The following is a 14,645-nucleotide window of genomic DNA, read 5'->3' as shown; positions in this document are numbered from 1 at the left end:
GAGTTAATGCATCATGCATAGCTGCTTTCCAATGATCAAAGTTTGAACCATCACACTTTGTATAGAAAAGCACAAACCCTGACAATGATGTACATGCCAAATCCATGGCGATAACCATATCTTTATTTTTCCCACTTTTGAGACTCTTTGCTTTGCTTCTTTTGATTGGTTGGCTCATCGGGTATCTCTTCATGGGTATCTCTTTGATGACAACACCAGTGCTAAACAAATATTCTCTTTTGTCTTTGCTTTGCTTATTTTGACCAGTTGGCTCATCAGGTATTGGCAGCATTGGCAAAGGAGTCTTAATGCGATCTAGGAGATCAAATTGCCAAAATACATGAAGGTGTTCTTTTAAAAGGTGCTCTCGGGAGCCATGCCTATTGGGAACAGGTTTGTGCTAGAGGGATCGGCACCAACACTTTCTCGAGTTGCAAAGCGACCTCTGAGGACCCACGGCATCTGTCTAGCAAATGCCCTGTCTTGCGGGGGTTGGCCGCTAAAGTCTACAAATGGGTACGAAAAACATGGAAGATTATATTCTTTACAAATGGCCTCTTACTGGGAGGGCATAGTTTTCAAAGCCAGACCATTATGGAATGCACCCAAATTGTCAGGATTTGTTACCTTGATCAAGTCTTGAAAGCTAGGAACCTTCAGGTCCTTGAGGAAAAACTGGTCGTGGCTCAATATGATGACATTGTGCGTCTAAGCAAAGAACTCATTCATGTTATTGGTAACAAGACAAGGTCAACATCTAATGCTTAGAGTGGCACCATGCACTGAGTTGCCTTGAACATATAATAGGCTCTTCATAGCACCCTTGGATTTTGTTTCTTGGCATGGATGTATGGACCGTTGCCCTCATCAAGGCACATGCAGTGCTTGAGGGTTATTGTATTCCTTTTGAGGTAATATAATTTCTTTCCACTCACAATTGTATGGCAAACAAGTGATAAAATCACAAACCCGGCCTACAAGATAAAAAAATAAGCAAATACATGAGAAGTGCATAAGGTAAAACATGAGCAAGTATATGAAGTGTATGTGAAGTAGAGCTTGTGGCTAAGAGATTTCTATAGAGAATAGAGTTTACCAAAAAGTAATAAGGCTTAACTCATCATGGCCCACAAAATTAAACAAAAAATCACACGTTGACTATATCAATGCAAATTACATACCTTTGTAATAAGGTGGAAAATCAAAATGGTGTACAAAAAGAAGAAGATAAGAAAGTGTGTCTAACCCACTACTTAGAAAAATAAATGTTAAATATCTCTCACATGGCCTACATGTACATAAGACAATGTTTAGTTAATGCCCCTTTTCTAAAAAGGAATTTTTTTTCCATCAATAGCTTGCTATGTGGCTATAATGGGGAGCTTTCTCCATTTGTCCACAATTGTGTAAGTAGAATGGTAAGACAATCTTTGCATGTCTTTTCTATAGCAACAGGATCCAAGGCCTTCAACAACCCTTGAGCACTCCAAAATTGGCGTTCCACTGCAGGGCACAAACTTGTCCACAAGTTTCACTCTCCTTAGCAAGCCTTGAAATAAAGCATGTTAAGGCATAGCAGGAAGAGAAAACAATGAACCTTTTTAAAGAAGGAACTACTTTCTTGAGCAAGTATTGTACAATATTTTGCACAAGAAATCTTGTAATACCATCGGGCATACCATATATGAACTTGTACATGCTTGGGAAATAGAGGAAGACAAATAAAGATGAGAAGGGGAAGGATTCTGTATAGAGATGGCGCCACTCTTTATCTTATGAAGAAAAATGCAATACAAGAGCCTGCAAAAAGGAAAAGCCTTACGCCTTCACAGATTTTAGGTTTGCACCTTCCTTGCCAATGATGCTCTCGTAGACCTCTCGGATCTTCAATCCGGCCATGGTTTGGGTAGTTGTCATGGTTTAGAATTTTTTGTGTAATCTCTCCATAGAATTTGCTTGAAATGTTGCTCAAACGGCTCTCAACATGAATAAGCTCCTCTAGCTTGTCAAATTGCCCATCCATCTCCAAGACAGTCACCTGGATGTACAAAACAATTGAGTATATGCTGTTAATGTAGACACAATAAATAGCATTATGATCAATGATAATGGTTTGCAAGCATTTTCTATCATAACAACACCGAGGCTTGGACCCATTTGTCGCAATATGCATAAGCATATGCAATATCGGCACGCACTACCTATTCCTAAGCACCACATAGACATACATATGCATATGTAGTACTAAGGCATAGGCACTACATAGGCATACACATGGGCAATATAGCCATGCACAAACATATAGATGTGCACAAAACATACCTCATTGTCGTAGTACGTATCAAGACCATAGAGGAGCTTGATGCAAGGGTAGGAGCATGTGACTTTTTGGCCACAAGGCACCCAAGAGATGGTGGAACCTTGATAAAAAAAATGCACTGGTTTGAAGTGAGGCACACTCTTTTTCATTATCATGAGCACACGCAGGACTTTGCCCTCGATGTCGTCCGGAACAAATTTTGTGGGCAACACTAGGATCACTACATCTACATACTGCTTTTGAGTGTCTGTATTCATCACAAACTTTAGTATTTCACCATGGCCTTGGGAGATCACAATGATACAAGAATATATCACCAACTACATACCTATGAAGGCATCAAAGTCAGACTCCCTTGCTACAATACTTGCCTTGATGCTCTCCAAACTATATCCGTGTTCTGCCATGTCTCGCTATGCAAGGAAAGCGAGGCAGGTTGGATCGAGGATAGACTCGAAACTTAAACATGTAAGTTTTCACAAGCACTGCCAATAGCCACTCAGGTATCTACCTGGATCTTCCATGCAAACTTGACTTCATCATTGATGTCAAGGTAAATGCTGAAAAAAAGAAGCTCTCGCACTCGAGCATCAAACCCGCCAGCCCATTAGTGATAATGAGAAATATGCCAACTAAAGTGTAGATTATCCATAGAAAATTAGATTAGGGGCCTAAATCTGATAACTATCAAGAACAAAACAAAATTGATGAGCTACTACAAAAAAATCTTCACCAAGAGAAAGACATCAGAAAATCCTTAGAAAAACACCAGTCTGACACCGCCTCCCAATCTGCTCTAAATTGCCTCAATACAAAACACCTCCTTTGGAACCTTCCCAACCATTTTGGGAGCTATACAGTACACAACTTGTATTATAAGTGGTGCAATACAAGTTCACAATCCTAATGGCCACTACCTCAAAAACTGTCATCCAATACCTTTATCATACCTCGGTCAGCTATTACGCCTTCCTTAACCGCACACACTAGCCATCATTGTCGTGGGATTTCATTAAGCAAGTCTAACACATCAATAGCAGATTTTAAAGAAAAACCAAGTCCTCTCATGGAGTTAAATTTTCTTCATTTTTGATATTGCATACATAAATCACACAGACACTGTCTTAAAGTAAGGTGCTCAAGAGACCTTGTGCATATGCAGGCCACAACCCTCTCATTTATCTTATTCCAGTACAAACTTTTAGAAACAGCTTCAGCAAGCAATACTCACATGGGGTGCAGGCCCTCACTGACAAAGATCATTGGGGGCACGATCGTCTCAGGGGGGTCTAGAAGGGCAGTGACATGATTGTAAAAAGGTTTCTCAATCAGCTTGCAAACTGCGTCGTGAAGCTCCTTTGATGTCGGATGCTTTGAAGGCAAGCATCAAGACTTCATTCAAAATTTCAAAGATAACCCTCCTGGCTCTCGCACGCGAATAAAATCTATACATTACTAATGAGTGGCATAAAACGGTAACCATCTTTTTGCAACATTTTTCAGCCTACTCAACGTCCTCTTCGTCATATGTGTATATATTTTTCTACGCTATTAAGTTATCTAGAGTAAATTCCCCCTCTTCATTTAACCTTTGTGGCGACACATACATTGTACTCTTCCCAAAAATGTCACCTTAGTCATAGATTTATATTACCACCCTTTTCTTTTTTGCTTTGTAAATAAAAGTAAGCATACAATAAGCAACTATCTACCCCCAAACTTTCTTACCTCTTGTGAATTAGTAGTAGAAAAATAATTTATCCATATTCCATCCCATATAGATAAATTACCATGGAAAATCAACTCTCCACTTGTCTTTACCAAAGATTAAGGTCCATCTCTACAAGTCTTCTATGCCCCCTACATAGGTGGCCCAATATCTCTTAAGAATATACATATAGTTTTTCTCCTTTCAAAAAGACTCAAATTGTATATTCTTTTCACAAGAAAATAATATTGGGTCCTCCTCTATTTGTTTAAGCATCATACCCTTTTAAAAAAAGCATGATTCCCCTTGGATGCATACAAGCAAAGGGCCCATACAAGAAGACTTGGAAGCAAAAGGTTCCCTAGCCTAGTGTGGACCTTCCAAACCAAATTCCTTGGTGCATGGGCATGGAGAATAGTCCAAATTCATATCAAACATGTTGAGAAGGTCAAAGTTGCCTTTTGAAGCATGTCATTCCGAGCGACAGGTAAAAAGTTATGGTCAAAATAGTGTAAATCTGTCAGATTCGCAGCAAAAGGAAACTGTAAATCAAGTAAATCAAGAGGGTGAGATCTTATTTTTTCCCTACTCATCTTCTAGAAGAGCAATGAGTATTCAAGGTCACTTCCATGTGATGGGACCAACCTAAAGATGGTTTCTAAATGCCAAGACAGACAAATTGAGATACCCCGTAGGAGCCACCCGTAGGGCCTCATGGTGGGGCCCACCTACATTATGCACCCCTATGGAGCCTTCACGGTCTAAAATGATATTTTTGGTGAATAAATAGTCTCTTTTATGTCCAATATTCAATGAGTGGTCAAAGGACACTTAATTAGGGCTAATCACTCAGCCTAATTAAGTGTAGCATAATCCCACTCCTACACAACTATAAATAGCCCCCCTTGGAGAGACTCAAGGACACACACCTATATTTTCAACTTCATGTTTTTCTTGATCAATAGTAGAGAAACCCCCAAATCTCCCTCTTTCACATCCTCCCTCCTAACCCTCCTCTTTGGAGGAAGTGCAACTCTATCCTCCACTCTTTCTATTCTACAATCTCTTACTCCATCAACCCAATAAATCATTGTAGCACCTCAATAACTTGTAAATACATCATGATCTCTCTCATGGTTATGTTAATGATCATTAAATCATCTTCAAACAATCAAGTGTCGCAATTCGTGATGGTTAGCTAGCGTCTGTCTACCCCTTAAAAGGTGTGCGAGAAATCAAGTAAGTGTTCTACTCTCAATTTACCATTGGTTTGTTTCTCCACACTTATTCAATTAGTCTAAAGAAAATTCTCACTCCAACTCTCTTTTTCTTCATTACATATGCATGTGGCTACCTCTCATGGTGATTTTATTTGTCACGGCATTGCATAGATGGAGATGAGCTCTCTATGCAAAGTGTGTTAGTTTGATGTAGGTGATTCTCTTGTGTGTTTGAGAGGTAGGTCTTGTGCGCATGATTTTTTGATGAGTGCTTGAGAGAGGAGGAGTTTGGATGTATCATGGGTATTCTTATGGGGAGAAGGTGAATGCTATTCCACAAATTGCATATTTTCATTTGATGCACGGGTTAGATAATCGTTGCTGGTGTCAAGTGTCCAAAGTATACATAGAGTAAGGGTTCTCAAAGTGTGTTGCTTGAGTGGGTGAGTGCAAATGTTATTTTGATTGGTTTCCTTCTCCACTCCCAAAAGAAGGTGGTGCCCCAAGTAGTTTGCGTACCTCTTTACGAACATTTTGTGAGGGTAGGCCCATTGGTTTGGGTTTAGAGGCCCCATTTCAAAAAGCTCGCCCTCATAAAGTGGTGCCCCCACTGAGGAACATATTTCCAAGTTACCTTCAAATTTTTAGTGATGAACAATGGAGTCCCCATCTATCCATTTCATTTTGCACAACACATTAGAGTAAATGTTCACATAGATAGAAAAGTCTTTTTCGAGCAACGCATTGTTTTTATGTTTGGTGCCAAAAGACTTAGAGAAATACTGGCATCACCCAACCCAATTATACTTCCAATCATCAATTATGAAACTTCTTTTGATGTACACGTTTTCATTTTGTTTTAAATGCAGGAACAAGGAGTGGTGAAGGGTTGCTCAAGGGCCATATGAAGGAACGAGGCCTTCAAACCAACAACGAGGAGTAGCACATGAATCACGATAAAAACAATGAACCTTTTAGGCCTATTGCTCGGCAATCCATTCATATAATCATTGCAACTAAGTTTAGTTTTCAATCTATCATAAGGAGGATATTTGGATCCACTCGCCTCAATGAAATCAATGCTTCAATTAATCCATTTATTCACCTATGATAAAGTACGAATTAACAATGGATGTGTACATCTTCATTTTAATGTAATTAGATTTATAGTGTCAACAATCTTGTGCGGCCCGTAAGAGAAAAATTTCTTGAATTTTTTTTAAAAAAATTCTAAACAAAATGTCAAGTTCTTTTCCCACGTTTTATGCGAGAAGTGGGGAAGATGCGCAAGAGTTTCTTGACAACTTGGAGATGGCACATCTCATATCCGGGAGAGATGAAGAGGAAGTAAAGCTACGAGCCTTCTCGTTGGTTCTAAAAGTAGAAGCTAAAGCATGGTATGAGACCTTGCAACCCCAAATCAAGTCCAACTGGGAGAGACTGCGAGGAAGCTTCCTCTCCAAGTTCAGGCAAGGTGATACTTCTGAAGGACTATGGAAACGTCTTATTGGACATAAGCAGGTATCACTTGAAGACTATCCCTCTTATGAAGCAACCTTTCTCAATCTATGGGGTAGGTGGGAGGCTACATTAGAAAATCATGGTGGTGCACCTAACTTTCTAAAAAAAGAGAGATTCATGGTTGGCTTGTATCCACTTTTAAAGGGGAAAGTGGAGCTAAAATTCCCATCCACCTTCGAAGAAGCACGTGAGGTAGCCATCATCAAGTTTAGAAAACTACACTTCCAAGCACATAGAGCAAGGGGTTTGAATGAAGTGAGTGAGAGGGAGTCTTCACAAACCATGGAAGCACCAATTAGGGCCCCTCTTGCACAATCTTCACAAATAGGAGATAACTCTCAACAAGAGGTTTTACAAAGGCTAACTCAACAGCTTGAGAACCTCACTTTGAATCTAGTACAGGGTCTACCTCAACAACGACAACCAAGAGAAGGGAATCGCAAAAAACGAAGACAAGCTCAAGATTTGCGATGTTGGAATTGCAACGAAATGGGCCATGGCATATACAATTGTCCACATCCAAGGCGACTTCCGGGAGACATATATCCCCCCAGACCGCCTCCTCTCACTGTGCAACAAGAACTAGCTCAAGGCCCACAAATCCTTCGTCGACCACCACCACCAGCAAATATACCTCTCATCCCACATGAGGAGGAAGAAAGAGGAGTCAATATCATCAAGATAGAAGAGGTAATAGATGAGCATACTCTAAACCTTGATGTTATGACGGCAGAAAAATGCACAAGAGAACATGATAAGGATGAAGACATGAGAAGTGAAGGAACAAATTCAACCAGAAGGGACAAGAAGAAGAAGTCAAAGATGGAAGAAGCTGAAAGTAGCAGGAAGAGAAGATCAAGGCGAAGGGAAATTGGTATCAACGACTTCCCATTGGGAAAGGAGCTAGAGCCCTACAGCATCCTGGAGGCTTTACAAACCCAAAAGCCAAACATTTCATGGCCTCAACTTCTACACCTATCAGCCAAAGTAAGAAGGCAATGGCCAAAGTTGGTAAGTACAAGAATTCCAAAAAAGAAAGCAAATCTTTCCATTAAGGTTGTGGCCTCAAAGCTACAAAAAGATGTGGAACCCATTGTGGATGCTTACATAAGGGGTAAAAAGGTGTCTAATGTATATGCTGATGGTGGAGCTCAAATGTGTGTGATCATGGAAAAATCAATGAACAGGTTAGGGCTTGAAATTACAAATTCCTCTAATTGTCAAGCTAGGCTAGCCAACAACTCAAGTGTGAAGTGTTTGGGGATCATTGAAAATGTAAAAGTCTCTGTATGTAACATAGATGCACGAGTGGATATGTATGTCATGCCAGCTAAGGGGGAGGGCTATCCCATCATCCTAGGGAGGCCTTGGCTCATTGCTGTGAATGCAGATAAAAAATGGGGAAGTGGTCGTTTGATTCTTAAGAAGGGTCAACCGGTGGTGTATGATTGGCGAAAAGGAAAGCAACTAGATATCAACTATGAAACCACGGCAGATGAAGAGAGGGAGGAGGAGAGTCCTTACTCAAGTGATGAGGAAGCATCAACCAGTGAAGAGGAGTCTTCTTTGGAGGCAATGGCAATTGTATTCAATGCCAACACCCAAGATGTTTCTATAGAAGAAAAGCCAACAGACAATCACACACGAGGGGCGGAAAGATGCCACCACCTTGAAGAAGTATTTGAGAAAATGCTTGCAAAATATCTTACTTGTGAAGAGAAGAGGTCCTACATCAATAGGTTAAGGAGGTATCCCAATTTGTTTATCACTGACTAGTCACAAATAAGAGGTGTAAATGTAATAGAGCATCGAATTGAATTGAAACCAGGGACCAAACCCGTGGCTCAAAAGTTAAGGAGACTAGGATCTGTGCAACAAAAGGCTCTCCTACAAGAAGTGAATTGACTCTTGAAGGCTGGCTTCATCTATCCAGTATCCAACTCCGAATGGGTATCACCTATTGTAGTCACTCCCAAGAATAATGGTAAGTGGAGGGTCTGCGTGGATTACAAACCCCTCAACGCTACGACAAAGAGGGACCACTTACCTCTCCCTTTCCAAGATGAAATTTTGAATGAAGTAGCAGGTCACGAATGCTACACTGTGTGTGATGGGTATTCAAGATATTTTCAAATTAGAATAGCAGAAGAGGACCAACCAAAAACCACCTTCATCACACCTTGGGGATGTTTTGCATTTAGAGTAATGCCTTTTGGGCTCACCAATGCTCCTAGCACCTTCATGAGATTCACAATATTTGTATTTCAGCCATTCTTTGGAAAATCTATAAGAGTATTTATGGATGATTTCTGTATTTATAGTTGTAGATCACTTTACTGCCAAAAGGTTGAAGAGGGGCTTAAGAGGCTCCATCAATTTGGGGGACAACTCAACCCAGAGAAGTGTCATATCCGTGAATCTCAGGTGGTTTTGCTAGGCCATGTGGTTTCTTCACAAGGAATTCAAGTGGATCCCTCTAAAGTAGAGGCCCTTTTGTCATTATCTCCACCAACAACAACTAAGGAGCTAATGACCTTAAACCACAAAGTGAGGTACATGTCTCGCTTCATCCATCTCCTAGCAGAAGCCATCGCCCCTTTGCATAGGTTGACAAGCCAATCTACATTTGAATGGGGGAGGGAACATGCAAAATGTTTTGAGGAAGTGAAGGGCGTTCTTAGCTCTCTCCCAATCCTAATGCCACCAGATCCAAAGGAGACCTACTATGTCACTCCAAGTGTAGGTTTTGAAGCAATTGGTGTTGTTTTGATGCAAAAAGATCCTAAAACATCATACATGAGGCCGATCTATTTTGCAAGCAAGGTGATGACTCCGGCCGAGAAGGGATACACTGAAATGGAGAAAGTGGTCTTTGCAATCTTGTTTGCGGTAAGGAAGTTTCGATCGTATCTTCTCCTTGTGCCATTTGTTTTTCTCACCTTAGAGCACAATCTACCATATGTAGTACAACACATGAGCCTCTCATCTAGAATAGCAAAGTGGGTGCTTGAACTCCAAGAATTTGAATACACTTTCCTTGTAGAAGATAGCACAAGAGCAGGACTTGCAGACATTCTCACCTACAAAGTGAGAGAAAGGGAAGGATCACGACTACAAAGAGAGGAAGGCTCAAAACAGTTCAAATTGAAGGAGATTGATAATGCCCATACTTTATGCTTTGACGGAGCTTATCAACGCCAACAAGACAAAGCAGCAGGGGGGATCATCATTTTGAACCCAAAAAAGGAGGTAATGGTTAGAAAAGGTATCACTCTACCCAATGTTCACTCTAACAATGAGGCTGAGTATGCTGCTCTAACCCTTGGGTTAGAAGAATGCAAAGAATTAGGCATACAAAGACTTATTATAAAAGGTGATTCTTGCTAGTGGTCAGGCAAATCTAAGGGACTTGGAGGTGCAAGAATCGTACATTGTTTGAGTGGCTTAGTAGTGTAAGAGATTTGATGAAGGGTTTTAAAGCAACACCGGTACAACACATTGTGAGAACTCATAACAAGGAAGCAGACTTACTCGCAAATGAAAAGATTCAAATGGAGGTAGGAGGTGTGAAACTATATGAACGCAAATATCAAGGTCAAGAAGAGCTAAAAGACATTATCTTCTTTCTACAAGCAGGTGAGTGTCCCAAACACTTAGACAAGGTGCAAAGACATGGACTAGTTAAGAAGGCCACACCTTACCAGTTGATCGGGGATGATTTATATCACAAAGGGAAAGATTTGGTCTTGAGGATTTGGTCTTGAGGAGAGTACCAGGTGTGCAAGAGATAGAGAAAATTCTTCTTTCATGTCATGATGATGTCTGTGGTGGTCACTTTTCTCAAGATATTACAAGTAGGAAGATTTTACAAGCAGGGTTTATTTGGCCGAGCTTACATCGTGATGTCCAATATTGGTGTAAGGCATGTAAGCCATGCCAAATTGCTGGGGATAGACGACTAACATATGAGCCTAGAGTCCCAATAATATCTTATGGCCCTTTTGAAAAGTGGGGTGTGGATGCAATAGGTCTCCTACCTCGTACTTCTACAGGGAAGGTTTTCATCATCATGGGTGTTGACTACATGACAAGATGGGCGGAAGCAACAAGCACAACCCGAATCACAGCTGAAGAGGTATCAAAGTTTATTTTTGACCATATTTGTAGTAGGTTTGGAACACCCCTAGAAATCTTATTAGATCGAGGCCCGGGTTTTAGGGCTGACCTTCTGAATGATCTCTTGAGGAGGTTAAAAGTGAAACACCTGCATTCCACACCCTACTATCCTCAATGCAATGGATTGGTGGAAAAAGTGAATGGAATGATATGTAAGATCATTTCTAAGTAGGTTGTGGACCGGCCTAATGATTGGGATCGCCATTTGACGGCTGCTCTTTGGGCATATAGGACATCTTTCAAGGTATCTACCCAATTCACCCCTTTTCATCTAGTTTATGGACATGAGGCACTTCTCCCTATTGAGGCAGAGCTCTCAAGCTTGCACGTTCTTGCAAGAGTGGCAAAAAAACCAAAAGACGTTCTACATGAAAGGATCTTAGATCTCCAACGACTTGAGCTAGATAGAGAAGAGTCCATTGATCACTACATCACCAAAGCGACAAGCCAAAGGGACAAAATCAACAAGAAGATCAAGGGGAAAGGATTGAAGGAAGGATGATAACCGACTTGATACTCGACTTGACAAAAAGTTTTTGCAAAGATGGGAGGAATCTTTCATGATAAAAACAAAGTTTGGGAATGGTAGTTACAGATTAGCAGATTTATTAGGAAAATTCCACAAGACCAGAATCAATGGATGGAGATTAAAGCCCTACTTTCAACGTATCAATCCGTTGATAGGCAGTCATCTGCCTACATCGTCTAAGCTCCAAATTAGCATGGCTCCCATCGGCTTGGCAAATGCTCCACCTATTTTTAAAGCTTTGATGTGCAAAGAAGAACCAGCCTTGGAATCTGAACATACCCAAGGCAACCCTCCCATCTCCGATTTATGGGATTGATGTAATGAAAAGCAGGTCTAATGGAGTAAAAGAGTGCATGACACTCCTCCTATTGAAAAAAAAAAAGTGGAAAAGGAAAAATGACAAAAAAAAAAGAAAAAGAAGCAACACCGTCCTCCTAAAGATATGAATATCTCTAGCTTGGGGGAGGGCTAATATGAGTGGCATAAAATGGTAACTATCTTTTTGCAACATTTTTCAGCCTACTCAACGTCCTCTTCCTCATATGTGTATATATTTTTCTACGCTATTAAGTTATCTAGAGTAAATTTCCCCTCTTCGTTTAACCTTTGTGGCGACACATACATTGTACTCTTCCCAAAAATGTCACCTTAGTCATATATTTATATTACCACCCTTTTCTTTTTTTCTTTGTAAATAAAAGTAAGCATACAATAACCAACTATCTACCCCCAAACTTTCTTACCTCTTGTGAATTAGTAGTAGAAAAATAGTATATCCATATTCCATCCCATATAGATAAATTACCATGGAAAATCAACTCTCCACTTGTCTTTACCAAAGATTAAGGTCCATCTCTACAAGTCTTCTATGCCCCCTGCATAGGTGGCCCAATATCTCTTAAGAATATACATATAGTTTTTCTCATTTCAAAAGACTCAAATTGTATATTCTTTTCACAAGCAAATAATATTGGGCCCTCCTCTATTTGTTTAAGCATCATACCCTTTTGAAAAATCATGATTCCCCTTGGATGCATACAAGCAAAGGGCCCATACAAGAAGACTTGGAAGAAAAAGGTTCCCTAGCCTAGTGTGGACCTTCCAAACCGAATTCCTTGGTGCATGGGCGCTGCCTTTGAATGACAAGGAAAAGCTCCAACTCCATTTGAAACCGGTATGCATCCAGGATGGGCCGGATAGAAGCCACAACATCATAGCAAGACTCATCCAAATGACCCAACAAATGCAAGAGGTACCATGCAGACAAGCATGCCCTCTGCACTCTCGCTGTCCCACAGCTGTCTCAGCTTTCCTACCAGCTTCCTTCCCGTCCTTCAGCAGTGGCATTTCCTCCTCTTTCTTCAGCTATACTGATAGTGTAGGACTACCATCCTCACATACACCAGTGGCCCTGAGCTCTTCTCATCCACATGCTCTTCTAGTCTTTCTAGCAATGGCACACCGCTGCTCATCCTTGTCTCTGCCAGAACTCTCGAATCCCTCCTTTCTATGCCACCGAATCTTTTCACCGCCTCTCCACCCACTTGCCCTGACTCCACATTGTCTCCCACCCCCCTCAGCACCTTCTTTGCTAGCTTCAGCTCTTCCACCCCACCTTGTTGCTTGGATCTTCCCAAAACCCTACCATATTCACCGCAGCCTGCGAGATAGACACAACAAAAACCCATTGGAATGCTACATCACCACATCAAGAAGATATGGGCTTGTGTGTTTACATGTTGGACAAATACATCATCATCTTTTGCAAAAAGATTAGCAACAAGCATGGAGAGAAGATGAAACCACCTGCACGTGGGCATGATGTCATTCTCCACATCACGTGACCACAAAGACCACTCTAGCTGGACTGCACTAACGGGGTGAATTGCATCGACCCGTGTATGGTTGATGCCGAAGCCTCGGATAGTCCTATATATTTCACCTTTCCTTCCTCCACTAGATTCTTCATCTCCTTTACCTATAGAGCAGAGCACATAAAAGCTCAATATAAGGAGACTCTACAAAAACTCACATAGAAAAACATGTGCCAGAAAAATGTGCATACACCACCAATTTCCTCTCAAGGTCGATAACTTTCATGTCCATGGGAGTGGTGACTTGTCCGTAGACCCTCGAGTTCTGATCCCTTTGCTTGTTGAGCTCTACAAAAAACTCACATAGAAAAACTTGTGCCAGAAAAATGTGCATACACCACCAATTTCCTCTCAAGGTCGATAACTTTCATGTCCATGGGAGTGGTGACTTGTCCGTAGACCCTCGAGTTCTGATCCCTTTGCTTGTTGAGCTCTGAAAACAATTTTGACACTTCCTTAACCTCGAGGTAGCCCACTGCCTCACCTCTGAACATCAGCAGGCCTTGAGAGCTCCGAACCTGAATGAACCACAACATAGAGATGTTAGGGAAACCTCTCTATTCAGCACATCAATGATTGTTGCATGCAAGTCCATCCTCCTATCCATGGCCTCGACAAGGAGGATTGGAAGCCACAGAATGACATGGTTGCTGGTAGCCTCGGGGTTAAAAGATGTAGTGCATGTCTATGTAGGGGCAATGTCTCTGCTGCAAGAGGTAGAAGTGCCAAGAAGAGATTTCCATCTCTTGAACCACTGTAGTGTCGGGCAGACTGCATAGCACATCTCCAAAAAATCACACACACACACACACACACACACACACACACACACACACACACACACACACACACACACACACACACACACACACACACACACACATAGAGTTAGAGTTAGAGAGAGAGAGAGAGAGAGAGAGAGAGAGAGAGAGAGAGAGAGAGAGAGAGAGAGAGAGAGAGAGAGAGAGAGAGCCTTCATGACCCCGACCCTGCATGCCTCGACAATCACTATCTTGCTGATTACGGAGCTTTGAAAATAGTAGGTCGAGCAATTTGGTAGCTAGCAAAAGGGCTGTGTGTCGAGGTTGAGGCAGAAGATAGAGTTATAAGTCGGATGAATCTGACAACGGGTGCAAGAAATGGACACTTTTTCTGGTGGTTTAGGTCCCTCTCACACACATGACTGCCGGTCCTGAAGGAGGATGCCGAGAACTTCATTCTTGTGGTGTAGGAGCTGCGCAAGGGGCTACCGAGCTATTGCGCAAACGACCAAGTCTCTATGCAGGCTGTGTGGCCA

The 14,645-nt window shown here is 41.4% G+C and overlaps 1 pseudogene; it reads right to left on the bottom strand.

Annotated features, from left to right (window-relative positions):
- Nucleotides 1–558: 558 nt before the first annotated feature.
- On the bottom strand, nt 559–13,162 carry LOC147442784 (uncharacterized; annotated as a pseudogene).
- Nucleotides 13,163–14,645: the final 1,483 nt, after the last annotated feature.

The sequence above is a fragment of the Adiantum capillus-veneris genome, chromosome 14 (assembly GCF_014529385.1).
Source record: "Adiantum capillus-veneris isolate H3 chromosome 14, ASM1452938v2, whole genome shotgun sequence".
In the NCBI taxonomy this organism is placed as follows: domain Eukaryota; kingdom Viridiplantae; phylum Streptophyta; class Polypodiopsida; order Polypodiales; family Pteridaceae; genus Adiantum; species Adiantum capillus-veneris.
This window is presented reverse-complemented; position numbering and strand designations above follow the sequence as displayed.